Source organism: Thermobia domestica, chromosome 3, assembly GCF_964235325.1.
Source record: "Thermobia domestica chromosome 3, izTheDome1.hap1.1, whole genome shotgun sequence".
NCBI lineage: Eukaryota > Metazoa > Arthropoda > Insecta > Zygentoma > Lepismatidae > Thermobia > Thermobia domestica.
The window spans coordinates 152,559,477-152,575,200 of record NC_137456.1 but is presented as its reverse complement, the minus strand read 5'-3'; positions in this window follow the sequence as shown (position 1 = coordinate 152,575,200).

Genomic DNA, 15,724 nt, shown 5'->3' with positions numbered 1-15,724 from the left:
AAATTCGAACCAGGGGGGTCTCAGGAGGGCGTTAACCCAGACATGTAAAAGTAGTAGAAAATGACAGATATTAGTGTCGATTTCATAGTTTTCGCGGTCGCTGAGATCAATGGTGATACTTTCATTAGCGATGATTTTCTAATTCAGCCACCATTGTATGTGGGCCGGGAGTCACCGGGGTGGAGAATTGTGAGACATGTAAAAATAATGGAAAATGACCGATATGAGTCTCAAATCAATAGTTTTCACTGTCGCTGAGATTAATGGTGATACTCACACAGGCGTTGACTTCCAAATACTGCCCCCATCGGCTGCAGGCCAGATTCATGTTTTTTTTTTTAAATTGGAACCAGAGGATCATAGGGGCTTGTTATGCACGGCACCGCTCCATATTTTGACATCTCTGACTTTTATTTTATATAGACCAAGGAGTTAAGTTTAGCCCTAAAACTGAGTCGCCACCACGTTTATGCAAAACGTGGAAAATCGGATTTAGATCCAGATTCTTGATTTCGGAAGTAAGTGAAACCATGAAGATTTATTTGATCACATTGCACGGTGCGAGATGAAAAAGAAACCGTGACTCACCGAGTGAATGTATGGAAATCTCTTCAAGTAAATTTCGGATTCCAATAACATAATTGAAATAGATAACAACTGATTTGAAGACAAACAAATAATACTGTTTTGAAGTATCTTGTTTATAGCATATCTTCATAAGGAACAGATTATAAATAGGAGTTCAAGTAGTTAACATTGGGCATGCTACTCATGACATCTTTCTTCGTCACGACCATCTTAAAATGGGTTGGTTCCGGTCACTGAAATTAATTAGTTACAGAATCTTCGCGTAAGCATCACCCATGGTCAGAGTTTATCTTATTGCAACACTGAAGTTATTCTTTATATAGAGCATTATCCAGAGCTCATAAATTCAACAAAGGCAAACATACATTAAATATAAATTCTACCATATATTAAACACATTATTTAGAACTTCCGTAAATACATTTATCTTCTTTAATATTCCTTTATAATTATATCTTTTATCTCTTTAAATATAGCCTTTGTATATACCATAATCGTTTGGCATTGCTGTGACTATACGATGTCTAACTTCATGTTTCAATATGCAAACTTTATTGACTAACTCTGTTTTATCCAATGGCATAGACTACGTTTAATGCTGCGCTGATTCATATTACCGGTATCAGTTATATAACTAAAGGGTCAGTAACATAGTTGACGTTATGATTACTATAAAATCATGCCAATGCAATAACTCATCTCAAATGCTATTTGTTCCCGAAGATATTCTAGTTTACAAAAGTCTTAAGCCAAATTACTAGAATTTTGATTATATGTTTGCTGATTACACAGTAATTTTCATCAGAATATGTTTTAAAGTGAAAATTTTGATTATATGTTTGCTGATTACACAGTAATTTTCATCAGAATATGTTTTAAGGTGAAGTGGCGGTATGGAAGAATAAGGGCCAAAGTCCCAGAAGAAAGTATTTAATTATTCATGTTTATTAGTTTACTACCACCGTTAGAAATATCCTTAATACGTTCAAAACTTATATAATTACAGATTAATATATAACTTTTACCAGATAACGATTCGCACACATTAATAAGTTCTAAGATTATTATTTTCGTTAAATTCGCAGTTGAAAGAATTAACTGATTCACAATTACAATTCTTCTTTTTGTCTTATATCTCTTTCTTCTTCCTCTAATATTTTAAATAAATTAAATTTAGTTTTCCAAGGATTAATTTCTGATACCGACCAAGAAATAGGTTGACATATAACAAAACATATAACAAATAAAATCTACATAATGGACAAACACGAATATAAACAAGGAAAGCAAAAGATACAAATAAACAAACAACATGAAAAGCAAAAGGTATAAACAAGAATAATTGTGGGGCATAACAATTTTCCCCCTCCTTCAAGAAAAAAAAATTATCAGTGATAATTTTTTTTTAAGTCACCTCTATAGCATATTTTCCATTAGTTTAATTTTCTGTTCAAGTTTTAGGTTTCAAAAGCAGCATAATTTCTTCAGAATTCAGTTATTATATAGGGACCAGTCAACTAAGATATAAGTGTGTAATTAGAAATTCAATAAACAAAATAGCAAACAGAACAATGGCAATAACATATAACAACAAGAAGAAAAAACAACCATCATCCATTTATCGTTGTGTTTTCTCTTTCTTTTCCATCTTCTCCCATTACTTATTCTTTCCTTATATTTCTTTTTCTTTTTTTCTTTCTTTCTATGCTTGTTTCTCCCTCTTATTTCTTTTTTCCCTTTGTTGTCTTTCCTCCTATGATGTTTCCATCTCTTGTCCAGTTCAAATTTCTTTCTTCTCTTCCTCCTTTTCTGGAGGTTCCATAGTTTTTCTTGGGATTTTGTGCTACTCTTCTTCCAGTACTTCTCTCTAGGCTTCTTTCTAGATTTCTTTCTGTTCGAACATCCTGTTCTTCGTGGCTTCTTCTTCGGCCTGTTCATCAAATATCTTTTCTTATCGGAATTCTTTCTCTTCCTTTTCTGATCTCTGATGTCGATTTCTGCCATTGTGATTTTTCTTCTTTTTCTTTTCCTGCTTCTGCTTTGCCTTTTCTTCTTTCTTTTTCTCCAGTTTCTATCTTTGCATATTCTCATATTTGTTTTTCCCAGCTGTCGTATTTTGGTTTCTTCTTTCGATTCTCTTAATTTCTTAGGAGGTTTCTCAATTAGCAAATTCGAAGTTTTCGAACTTCTACATGAGAAAGTTTCATATTCTATTCTTTCATCACATATACTAATATCTTCCATAAATTTTGTTACTCCCTCAGTGGTATTCTTCTGACTATTTTCTATCAAACTGTCACATGGTTGATGCTCTTCTTGATCTTCTACAATTTCTTTCTTTAAATCTCCTACTGCTGATTTTATGTCATTTCGGATTTCTTCTTTCAATTCCTTCCCGAAAGTTTGCATATTATTAGCCAATGTTGTTAGATTATTGGTAACTTCTAATCGAAATAGGGATAATTGTTGCATAAGCAGGTTGAACATTTTTTGGTTATTTAGCTCTGATGATGACACATTCGGTTGTTCCTTGGCTTCGTGTAAAACAACTGACTCCATCAGAATACAAATATCTTTTGTTTTATCTGCCTGCGCTTTTTCTTCAATTTCTCCTTCTTCCTTCGAATTCTGCAATTCTTCCTGTCTAGTTTCTTCGTTTGGCACTTCTTCTTCTTTTGAATTTTGTATTTCTTTCCGTTGAACTTCTTCTTCTTTTCCCAGCTCTCTCTCCTTTTCTTTTTCTTTGTCTTCTTCTGTCGCAATATCTTCAAAATCATCCTCACTATCTGTCTTGTTATAATTCTCACTTCCTTTCAATTGGCAGTCTTGACAGATCCAGTTCGAAAAATATTCAATACCTTGATCTTCTGGATTTTCCATGATTCCCACACATCGCTGGTGAAACAATTTTGTGCATTTGACACAGGTAATTACTTTATCTCGTACATTGAGTTTCCTCTTGCCTCCTTTCTTTATCGTCGGAACTACTTCCCGGCAACACTTGAAAAAGTCCTTTTCAACTTCAACACTGGACATATTAATAATTATAGTTTCTAGGACCGTAGCACCTTTTCTTCTTTCTCGCCACACTCACCATATTTACTTTTTCACATTCACAATTAATATTTAAGGGGGATTTCAACAAAATTCCTTCATATATCATACATTCGCTAGAGCGATTTATTAAAATCTTCACGACGACTTGACTTCTTTATCCAATCCTGGCTGAAAGGTCGCCAAATTCTGTCCTGCACGGCACCGCTCCATATTTTGACATCTCTGACTTTTATTTTATATTGACCAAGGAGTTAAGTTTAGCCCTAAAACTGAGTCGCCACCACGTTTATGCAAAACGTGGAAAATCGGATTTAGATCCAGATTCTTGATTTCGGAAGTAAGTGAAACCATGAAGATTTATTTGATCACATTGCACGGTGCGAGATGAAAAAGAAACCGTGACTCACCGAGTGAATGTATGGAAATCTCTTCAAGTAAATTTCGGATTCCAATAACATAATTGAAATAGATAACAACTGATTTGAAGACAAACAAATAATACTGTTTTGAAGTATCTTGTTTATAGCATATCTTCATAAGGAACAGATTATAAATAGGAGTTCAAGTAGTTAACATTGGGCATGCTACTCATGACATCTTTCTTCGTCACGACCACCTTAAAATGGGTTGGTTCCGGTCACTGAAATTAATTAGTTACAGAATCTTCGCGTAAGCATTACCCATGGTCAGAGTTTATCTTATTGCAACACTGAAGCTATTCTTTATATAGTCAGCATTATCCAGAGCTCATAAATTCAACAAAGGCAAACATACATTAAATATAAATTCTACCATATATTAAACGCATTATTTAGAACTTCCGTAAATACATTTATCTTCTTTAATATTCCTTTATAATTATATCTTTTATCTCTTTAAATATAGCCTTTGTATATACCATAATCGTTTGGCATTGCTGTGACTATACGATGTCTAACTTCATGTTTCAATATGCAAACTTTATTGACTAACTCTGTTTTATCCAATGGCATAGACTACGTTTAATGCTGCGCTGATTCATATTACCGGTATCAGTTATATAACTAAAGGGTCAGTAACATAGTTGACGTTATGATTACTATAAAATCATGCCAATGCAATAACTCATCTCAAATGCTATTTGTTCCCGAAGATATTCTAGTTTACAAAAGTCTTAAGCCAAATTACTAGAATTTTGATTATATGTTTGCTGATTACACAGTAATTTTCATCAGAATATGTTTTAAGGTGAAAATTTTGATTATATGTTTGCTGATTACACAGTAATTTTCATCAGAATATGTTTTAAGGTGAAGTGGCGGTATGGAAGAATAAGGGCCAAAGCCCCAGAAGAAAGTATTTAATTATTCATGTTTATTAGTTTACTACCACCGTTAGAAATATCCTTAATACGTTCAAAACTTATATAATTACGGATTAATATATAACTTTTACCAGATAACGATTCGCACACATTAATAAGTTCTAAGATTATTATTGTCGTTAAATTCGCAGTTGAAAGAATTAACTGATTCACAATTACAATTCTTCTTTTTGTCTTATATCTCTTTCTTCTTCCTCTAATATTTTAAATAAATTAAATTTAGTTTTCCAAGGATTAATTTCTGATACCGACCAAGAAATAGGTTGACATATAACAAAACATATAACAAATAAAATCTACATAATGGACAAACACGAATATAAACAAGGAAAGCAAAAGATACAAATAAACAAACAACATGAAAAGCAAAAGGTATAAACAAGAATAATTGTGGGGCATAACAGGCTTTTATCGGAATATGTAAAAGTAGTAGAAAATGGCAGATTTTAGTGTCACATTCATAGTTTTCGCGGTATCGGCTGGAGGCCAGAGGCGATTTTTTCACAATTCGAACCAAGGGGGTCTCAGGGGGCGTTTACCGGGACACGTAAAAGTAGTAGAAAATGACCAATATTTGTGTCGAATCCATATTTATCGGGATTGCTCAGATGTATAGTGACAACCCCGATAGTGTTTACGTTCAAATTCAGCCCCCATCGGCCTTCCCAATGAAAACACATGTATATATATTATTTTGTTTTCCAGTTGTTAACATTAATGTCATAGTAGATTAAATGATAAAATTCGAATTAGTAATTCTGTTTTACATTGCTCCATACATAAACTGGTGCAAATCCCGGGGGAATGAAGGGGACATGTCCCTTCCAATGTTGGAACTGGGGAGATTGTCCTCCCCAATAATCCGATTTGAAATGTGTTTTTGGGAGAGAAATTTGATTATTTGTGTCCGATCGCTAGAAAGGAAAGTTAGATGAAATTAATGTCCACTCAGAATAAGCCTCAAATCTGCCCGCCTCCCAATGTTGAAGACAATTCTGCTCCCCTGATCCTCTACAGCATTGTTTCTCGGCTACAGAAATATTTTGAACATCGCTATATATGTATATATATAACATGGGAACGATCTTACCCGTCCCCCCCTCCCCTAATGTTGAAGACAGATTTGCGCTGTTGCATACATACCTGTCGTTTCTCGTTTCTTTTTGTCCATGAACTCAAATCCTGGACAAGGCTTGCATAAATTTCTCGCCGTGCTTTTTGCTTTTCAATCCTGTCCTTGAAAGAGTCTGTTATCTTATCCCATATGCAAAGTCTACATTCCACAAGTTCAATAACGGTTAAAATATCGAATGGAAAAATTCCTGCCATCTCTAAAAATCTAAGCAAAACTAGAAAGGTAAGAATGCAATAATACACAACCTTTTGATCCAGTCACTGCAGCTAAAATGCAGAACTCTATCAGGGGGTTGATCCCGGTACAAAGGGGAGAGGGAAAACTTGGATACATAGCTTTGGTCTTTGTTTTCAATTGCCATTCTACACATTATTTTTTAAAATGGGAGATTTGGGATAGTTTTGGAAGTGAGAGAAAAAATCTGTAACAAGTGAAGCATGAAGTCACATCCCTATTGTTGAGATCACAATCAAGAAAATGCCAAGTGAGTAACCTTGGAGCTTGGGAAAGAGTGTTTGATTGTGTTGGTTTCGTTTCCAAATAATAATTCTACTTTGACTTGTCAAAAAATATTGTATTCAATCACTGCTTATTGAGTGGAACCGGGATAAGTGATCTGCACACAATTCCAATGAAAATAAAAGGAAGTAATAATAATCAGGATTTTTTCCATATGCTTATGTTCACAGTGTATCAAAATTTGAAAATTACGCTTAAATTAATTTCCAGAATGTATTGAAATTTAAATGCATTAATAGATTAAAAAATATACCATCAAAGAGTGTGTGTGTGAGAGAGAGAGAGAGAGAGACAGAGAGAGAAAGAACAAAAATTAAAAATTAGTGGAAAATAATCAAGAACTTGGTTATCTAAATTTTCTATATTCTATTTGGTAATAGCTATTTAGAGGGAAACCAGTACTCTTCAAACTTCCCACATTTTATACTTATTTAATAAAGGGAATTAGCTACTCCAAAACAGAGACTGTAAAAAAATAATAAGCTGTTCCGAAGTTGTTTATAGGACAAGATAATAATAATATTATTATACAATTATAATAGAAAAAAATGGAAACAACAAAATTCCAAAGACAAGAAACGAAACAAAAATATACAGCGCCTTGTCACTCACTCTCTTCATCTAACCCACTGGCCGGCCGACATTATCGGCCACATGTGCATCCAATCATAAGAAAACATTGCCACCGACAAAATCGGTGTCGGCGATACCGCCGACATTATCTGGGGCTTGGCCGACAGCATCTGCGTGTCGGAGGATCGGCCGATAATATCGGTGGCGTGTGTAAGCTACGATTTGAGTACATTGAAGTCGATTTCACCGCCGACATTATCGATGCTTCCACCGATATTATCGTTGCCGTGTGCAAACGCACTAAGACTTCTCTTTGATCTGTATGTAAACTTTTGTCAGTTGATGCAAAAAATAAGTGAGTTTGTTCTACGCTCTACATTTCGAAACTGATTTTATAAGATGAACAGACTCCCCACACTTGAAAACAACATAGACAGATTTTCTGAAACTTTCGTACGTTGTTAGCTGCAATATTTTTGTACAGGTAATTATTCGCGGAGATGTTTACGTAGAATCAAGGAAATCTTTACGATCTATGAAGAGAAAGAAAACAGACTTTGTTCTTATTTGCTGTCAATCTGCATTCCATCGGTTTCTTTTTCTCCGCGGACAATCCTAAGTTCACGCACGTGATCTAGCGAGGGAAGAGAGAGAAAGAAATCTACCTGGTTAGATTCCTATATGCTGTTCTGCACTGTTGCAAAATGCAGCCAATATCTTAAACAGCTTTTAAATGGAAGAAAATTAATTTTAAATTAGCGCGCTATAATATTACCTTAGCAAGAAAAAGTAAAAGTGAACATGCAATATTAATACTAATAAACATTTGGCCGAATTTTGAACTCTATAAAATAAATAGTTTTTATAAAATTTTGGAAAGAAATATGCTATGTTATTATATATATTAGGGATGGCCAAAAATTTTCGGATCCGGATATCCCGGATCCAGTGAGATCCGGATCTCGGATCCGAATCGCAGATCCGGATCTCGGATCTGGATCCGAAATTCGAATCTCAGATCTTGATTCGTATCCAAACCTACATCTGAAATTGTGATCTTATAAAATTGAATATCTAAAATTCGTTAAAACTTTTTTCGGATTCACTGATATAGTAGGTTGCTGTGCTATTAAATGTTTCCGTAACACGTTTGTGCTACCTTTGTTCTTTATTTTATTTTAACCTTGCAATATTTACATATTGCACTTTCTGTCGAAGTCGCTTTAGTAAAATGTTTCCAAGTTTGATTTCTTCCCATTTCAGAGTATAGTGAACTGTCTGAAAACTGATGTAAATGGTAACAAATTCTTCTGTTTAGCTCCTCTTCGAAACTTAATGTTAACTTCACATTGATAATATTTATTTTATTCTTAGAAAATAAACTTTCTCCTTTTCTCAGATACAACTGAAATATCTTTTAGATAAGGCCGTTTTATTCGCAGGAATACTAGACAAAACAAACTCTTTATTAATAGTAGTTTCTGACTCACTAGAGTCCAACCAAATGTAATAATGAATATCTTTCACTTCGAAGGTGTATACAACAAAAAATATAGACTGGTTGTCGTGAGAATTTCAGGAGAGCGATATGGTTGTGTTCGTTGTATGACTTTCTTACCTAACTTATGGCTTGCCATTCTGAGGTCGGTCGTTTGTTGAAGGAGTAAATATAAAAGAGATTTCTATTATTTTTTCTTCACCCTCCATGTTTCTTTACACATACATTGCAGGAGGTAACCAAAACATATCCATGCGTCGTGTCATTGAAGCGTTTTGTGTTTTGTATATTAAAGTGTTCAAAAATATTTAACATATTCGCATTTGTTCATGTGATCTCAGGTTCAATTCTCGGTGGAAACATACATGAGAAAATTGAAAGCTGAAACAATATGAAAATAGTATTTAAAAGTCAGGAAATTGATATTAAAACTTTAGCTATATATTGGGACTATAAGGCTGTAGTTAAATTAACCCACACGTTTCGTGAAGATATATTACGTCGTTATTGTTTTTTCACTATAAGCTACCAGATACATCCTCAGAGGCTACTTTACACTGTAGTAATCAACAGATGAAAACATTGGAAAAGGAATGGAAGGAAGGTCTCCAGAGCATTAGATCAAGGTACTAACCTAGCATTTGCCCAGTATAACTGAGAAACAACCCTGGAAAATCCTCAGTCAGGATGGCTGGTCTCCGAATTCGAATCCGATATTATCCAATTGCGAAGCAAGAATCATAACAAGTAGCCTGAGCTCGCTCCGTATTATTATTATTATTATTTAATTAATGTAATGTTTTAAAATTAGTGCAAATTAAACCGTACTTTATTTATTGCTGATGTTATAGTTAATAAGTCTACATGAGACATCAGTCCGCTATCAAGAAAGAATACTAGAACTGGAATTCAGGAAGCGGGGGTAAAGAGATTAATGAGGATGAGGAAACTATGTACGATGCAAAAACTGAGTAATTATGACTTTGTCACAGATATATTCACTTACATACGTCAATTAATATTTCTCTGATACAGTGCACTCTTACTTTCTATAGTGGCAGGAAAATGGCCCGCTTTTGTAAACGAACACACTAAGCACGTGGGTATAGGTGCAATGTCCGTGCAAAGAAATATAGGTAAAACTAGAAAAAAAATAGGGAAAGCGAGGGGAAATGATAAACCGCCCTTCAACTTAAAAAAAAACTAAAAATAACTAAACTTAGAGCTACGAAAGACGCGAGACGAATTTTATTGAAAAGATTGTTTTTCTTTAGTGATTAGTTCTTCTAACTATGAACATGAATTAAAAAGAAAACAAGTAGCTAGCTCCGAGTTTCGCAAACTAGTTGAAAAGAAAATATTGGATAAAATTTAATAATAAAGAAGGCATTTATGATAATTAAAACAAACTAAATTCTTGGCACGACAGTCCTTTGGTTCCTACCAGCGGCCTTACGTTCAAAGTGGGGATGTGTAGTCAACGCATCGACACCAGAAGTCCTTATGCCGGCTTTCTAGACGGAGTCCGCTACCTCTTACTTAAGATAACTCCCCCACGATGCTGGGTCAACATCGAAATTGTTGAGTGCCTCTCCGGAAATTGAACCCATGACCACGGGCACCGAAGGCAGGCTTTCAGTCTTCTATAGACGAAAAGCTATAGTTACCCACATTATCTAATACAGAAATAAGTTCTGATTCTCTAATAGCTGCTGATGGTGATAGTCAAGGTTCACCGAAGCATGAACCCAAACCCAAACTGAGATATTGATGTCACTGGAACGCCTGAAAAGTCATTGTGGGTAAGTGAATTGCCCGGATGTCCGGAATTGTCAGGATGAAGGGCGATGGTGATGTGAAATGCGGGGCTGTCAGAGGTACTACTTATGATAATTGGATTTATAATCTATGTTGCCATAAACCCTCTTCAAGAACATAACTGTTAATCTTAGCTTTGAAAATGTTACATAAGGAGTTTTATTGCTATTATTAGGTTGCATTAGGAATTATCGGATTTATTTTAACGCTTAATTTTTACGTCTCTTCTAATTTACGAATATTTAAATCGCAATTATACGCTTAAGGTCAATTAGTGATATTTTAAATCATGAAATGAAAGGAAATCTTTAAGTTTAACGTCCCGCGCATATGCCGGTTAGGCTAAAGGAGACGGTGATAATGAGAAATGAGTGAAATGCTGGAATGAAGGAAGTGGGAGGAAACGGGAGAACCCCGAGAATACCCACGAGCACGATGTTTGTCCACCACAAAGTCCTCACGGCGCGTGCTGTGATCGAACCAGGAACCCCAATCACCGGAGGTGAACGCTCTACCACGGAGCCACCGCACCCTTCATTTTAAATCATTTCGAACCAACTTTATATACGGTTAGTCTTACTATATTTGAATAATTGAGACCAAAAGCAGTCTACACGCTAAGTCCAAAAGAATCTTGGCCGACCTCCTGATAAAGCACGTCTTTCAGAAAGGTGAATTGTGGCAATCCGATACCCACATGAGGAAATCTTCGGTTCAGTGTGAAAGCTTCCATAAGAACCAGCACTCTCATCAGTGAAATGTGCTTTGGTAATTTTTATTTAATGTGAAAGTACCTAACTTTTTTGCTAAAAAAATGGCATTTATTTCAAACAAGTCGCCATTACAGTTTTCGTATTTAAACACAACACTCATGAAAAGTCATGTTAAAGCGCGACTTGCCCCTAAAAAAGAATATATATCTGTTTTTAGTTTCTCGTGTTCCCCAAAGTACACCCGGACTTAGTGCAAGTGCCTTCCGCTCGCACTACCTAGGTACAAACGGCTACGATCTTGGTACTAGCACTTGTTTCGGTTTCCAGATCTCAAATATTTATCTTTCAGCCTGATTCTATGTATGAATCCGAAATTTCAAATCTAGATAAGGGGCACCAAAATTCATAGTTTATTCTCGGTGCTCATATTGTGATTTATTAAATAATTATTAAATCTAATTGTAAGTTATACATTTGATATTTTGAGAAGACTGAGCAAGATAAATATACGTAAAAACTAGTCAATACTTATCTTAACTGTTTATGTTTTCTTAACTGTCAATGAAATAGGTGTATTGAGGAATTTTAAATATTCGTGTTTTGTATTCCGGATTCAAATATAAATATGTATGTATTTCATCTCGGTCCTGCAACCGGGTGGACTTAGATTCGACATTCGAACTCTCATCCGGATCAAATCAGATTATTTTTTAGTTAGGCAAGCATTTAATCGTTAGTGTAGATTGAAGGAGACAAATAGACTTGCCAGTATTCTTCTTAATTTTCTGTTTTCTTCTTCACTGTCAGGACTTCGTGAAATTTCTTTCGGCGAATTTTTGATATTCAAGTTTATCACAATTTGGGTGGGATGTGGGTTTGGATAAGAATCAAGATCTGAGATCCGAATTTCGAACCCAGATCCGAATTTCGAATCCAGATCCGGATCCAGATCCGAGATTCGAGATCCGGACCCAGATCCGAGATCCGGATCCAGATCCGAGATCCGGATCCAGATCCGGATCTTCGAATCCGACCAGATCCGGATCCGGCCATCCCTAATATATATAACGTTACCCTCGCGTTCCCCCTCAGTTTTACCCCTACTATATATGAGAATTAACATTTCCCTTTATACTTATTATGGACATAACAAAATGGATACTCAGAACAGTTTTGTTTTTCAAACACTAATGCCAAGAAGCAAGCATATCTCCATGAAACAAGCATATCGTTTTGCTTATTTCTTTCTTTCTTGACTCTTCGATCTAGTCTCTCGCCTGAAGGTAAAACAAGCTGCTTCGACACGTTCCAACGACAGAACGAAAGTCTTGATTTTAGTACTGAAACTACACTCAGGCAAAAAAAAGCAAAATGCCCGCACGCTTCTCTGCCTTGTAACATTGTGTTAAAAAAAACAAACACAACGTCAGCTGTCAGACACCTGATAAGACTTTTATACAAATCGTCGTTGTTTGAAGCCTCTTTATTCCTCATAAAAACAATATATCCAGATTCGCGAAAGCCCACAGAGATTGTATTAGAAAGTTAAAAAAATATCTTTATCATTCAGATCTATTATTATTATTATTATTATTATTATTATTATTATTATTATTATTATTATTATTATTATTATTAGTAGTAGTAGTAGTAGTAGTAGTAGTAGTAGTAGTAGTAGTAGAATTACCACATAACAGTTTTCGTTAGTCCTTACAGCAATTAATACTTAGCAGCAGAGGTAAAAGTGCTTGGGAATGCAGGGGACGCCGTCCCCCACCTCCAAAAAATGTATACGGCGTCCCCCCAGTTCCTAAGAAATTACAATGGGCAAAGATAGGCATGGGGGACGGCGTGATGTCATGCCGCTACCTACAGTTCCCCTACCTTTTCAGATTCACTTTATCTTTGCTTAACAGGAAATCGATACAAGAGTTAGTAGGACAGCCACTCTTTATGGATAAAAATCGTAATTTGGCGTTATTAAAAACAAAATTTCTGTGTCTAGAGGTAGAAGAGAGGGGACCATGGAAGTTACTATTGCCACGTACAAAAATGAAACCTGTATTCAACACTGACTACGTATAATTCAGGGATTTTTTTAAAAAGCAAAATGCTTACACCTTTTCAAAAGTAAAATTAAAATAATTACTAAGAAATACATTCATTGAAAAACTCAGGGGTGGCAAGTCCACCGTTTTAAGTCTGCTGCAGAGCGTTCGAGTCCAAATTCAAGTAAAGTTAACGCATGGAAGAGCCAGGTTCGATTCCCGGTGGAAGTTCATGTGATTCGGATTCGACGTTAATTAGTAGGTCCACGTTTTATATAGCTTCGCTGCTGAAAGGGACGTTAAGTTCAAAATCAACTCAAGAAAAGTTAAAACAATGAGAATGTTTTCTACTGTTTTGTCGTATGCAATTCTATGTTAAATAAAACTACATACACTATTTGATAATGAAAGCATCGTCAGAAATACAGTATCCAATAAATAAAACTTTTCACGGGGGGTTTATCTGAAGATACATACAAATATTGAAAATAGTTTAAAAAGGTGCATAATGCGGAAATACTATTTTATCGCGTATGAACTTAAGGCTTCTAGAACAGCAAGTTCTGACCAGATATTAACACCGCAGAACCAGAATATGATCAAGGGATGGACTAAACCAGCGTTTCCCAATCGGTGTGCCGCGGCACAGTGGTGTGCCGCGAATGGGTCGTTGGTGTGCCGCGAGGAAATCGGAACAAAATTATTAATTCTATAGCAATCAAATTGCAAGACATACAGAAAAAGGTATAGTTGTATTTCAAATTACTACTATGAATCTAAAATTTAAAGTTTCATACTGTGTTACTTTTCTGTAGAACATTTTTCTGTACATTTCTAATTTTGAAAAAAAAGTATTTGTTATCATTGTTATGACCATTATTGCTTCTTTATTGTTGCAGACTATTTCGTAACTTGAAATTTTAAAATATTATTCAATCCTTCCGGCAAAGTAAACATGCATACGAATTACCTATATTTGTGTTTTAAAAGTAAAAGAGATTCGTTTGTTCGTTCGTTATTTAGTGATCCTCCTTCTTAATGAAAGGTTGGATACAGTTTTCGAAAAAAAAAGTGTATTTTTAACAACTTGAGCCCTATATCTGATTGTAATTGTTTTCTATTTTTAAATTAAAATAAAAAATAAGGATAATGATTTACCATGGGGAAAAAACAGTGGTCTAGCTTTCTTCTCTGTGAGAAGGATGTCAGTAATCAGAAAAAAATACTACAGTATTTTATATTTTCAAATAACAATAATAATAATAATAATAATAATAATAATAATAATAATAATAATATGTGTGCCGCGAGAATTCAAGTTACCCTGAAGTGTGCCGCAAGTTGAAAAAGGTTGGGAAACGCTGGACTAAACCATAGTTTCCAACTTTACCCAGTGTAAATAAAGTAGGATTGAAACCCACTCTATCCAGTGTACACCTGAGCGTCATGGGGGGGGGGGCTCTATCCCTATCCCCTATAAAATTCCTCTTGGATCCGCGCCTGTTGAAACCAATTCATATTTCATAACTTCATACACGGCACAATCAAGCACTGAATCTATTGAAATCTTACTACATAAAATAATTATCGAGTGTCTACACTTTTTCTATTAAAGCTCATAGTATATTCTATCATAATATAAATTGTCACTCATGTAGTGTGTGCTAATATAACTAGGGATGCGCACGAGACAAGATTTGTGGCTGTCTCGTCTCGAAAATGTGCTGTAAAAGTGATGTCTCGACTCGAAAAATGTATATTTCTCTATTGGAAGTGCCATGTCTCGACTCGAATTTTGTCAGGAAAATCCTGTCTCGATTCGTCTCTTGCGCATCCCTAAATGTAACTCATGACAAAAATGTTTTGTTTAAAAAAAAATTAAACGGTTGAAGTGGACTCTGCCGAGTAGAAGACATCCAATTTATTAAACCGCCTCGCAACTCACTTGGCAGCACACTTAGGTTACACTCTTCACCTTTTTCCCATGCTATCTAAAGTATCGGCTAATCTTAAATTCGCATTGCCGATTCGGGTTTTCTAACAAGAATTATTATGTTGCAACTTAATTTGGATGTGAAATCCTGACTTAATTAGCATTTAAGAACTTCGAAGTCTGCATTAAAATCATGACAGAAATATAGTTAAATCTCACAAGGGACATCACCCAATTGTCCGGCTCCGATTTCAATGAAATTTTTGTTGCTGATAGAGGACATGTATTCATTACTTGTGATGACAGAAATTTTTGCCATCGTGCATGTTTTCTATTTTTTAATAATTTTTAAAGGTTGTGATGTGGTTAATAGAGATTACTGCAGAAGTCCCTTACTACCCTTTGTAAACGGGGTATTAATGAAAGAACAACCATGTAGATACGTATAGGGCCTAGGGGGAAGTCGTATGGTACGTATG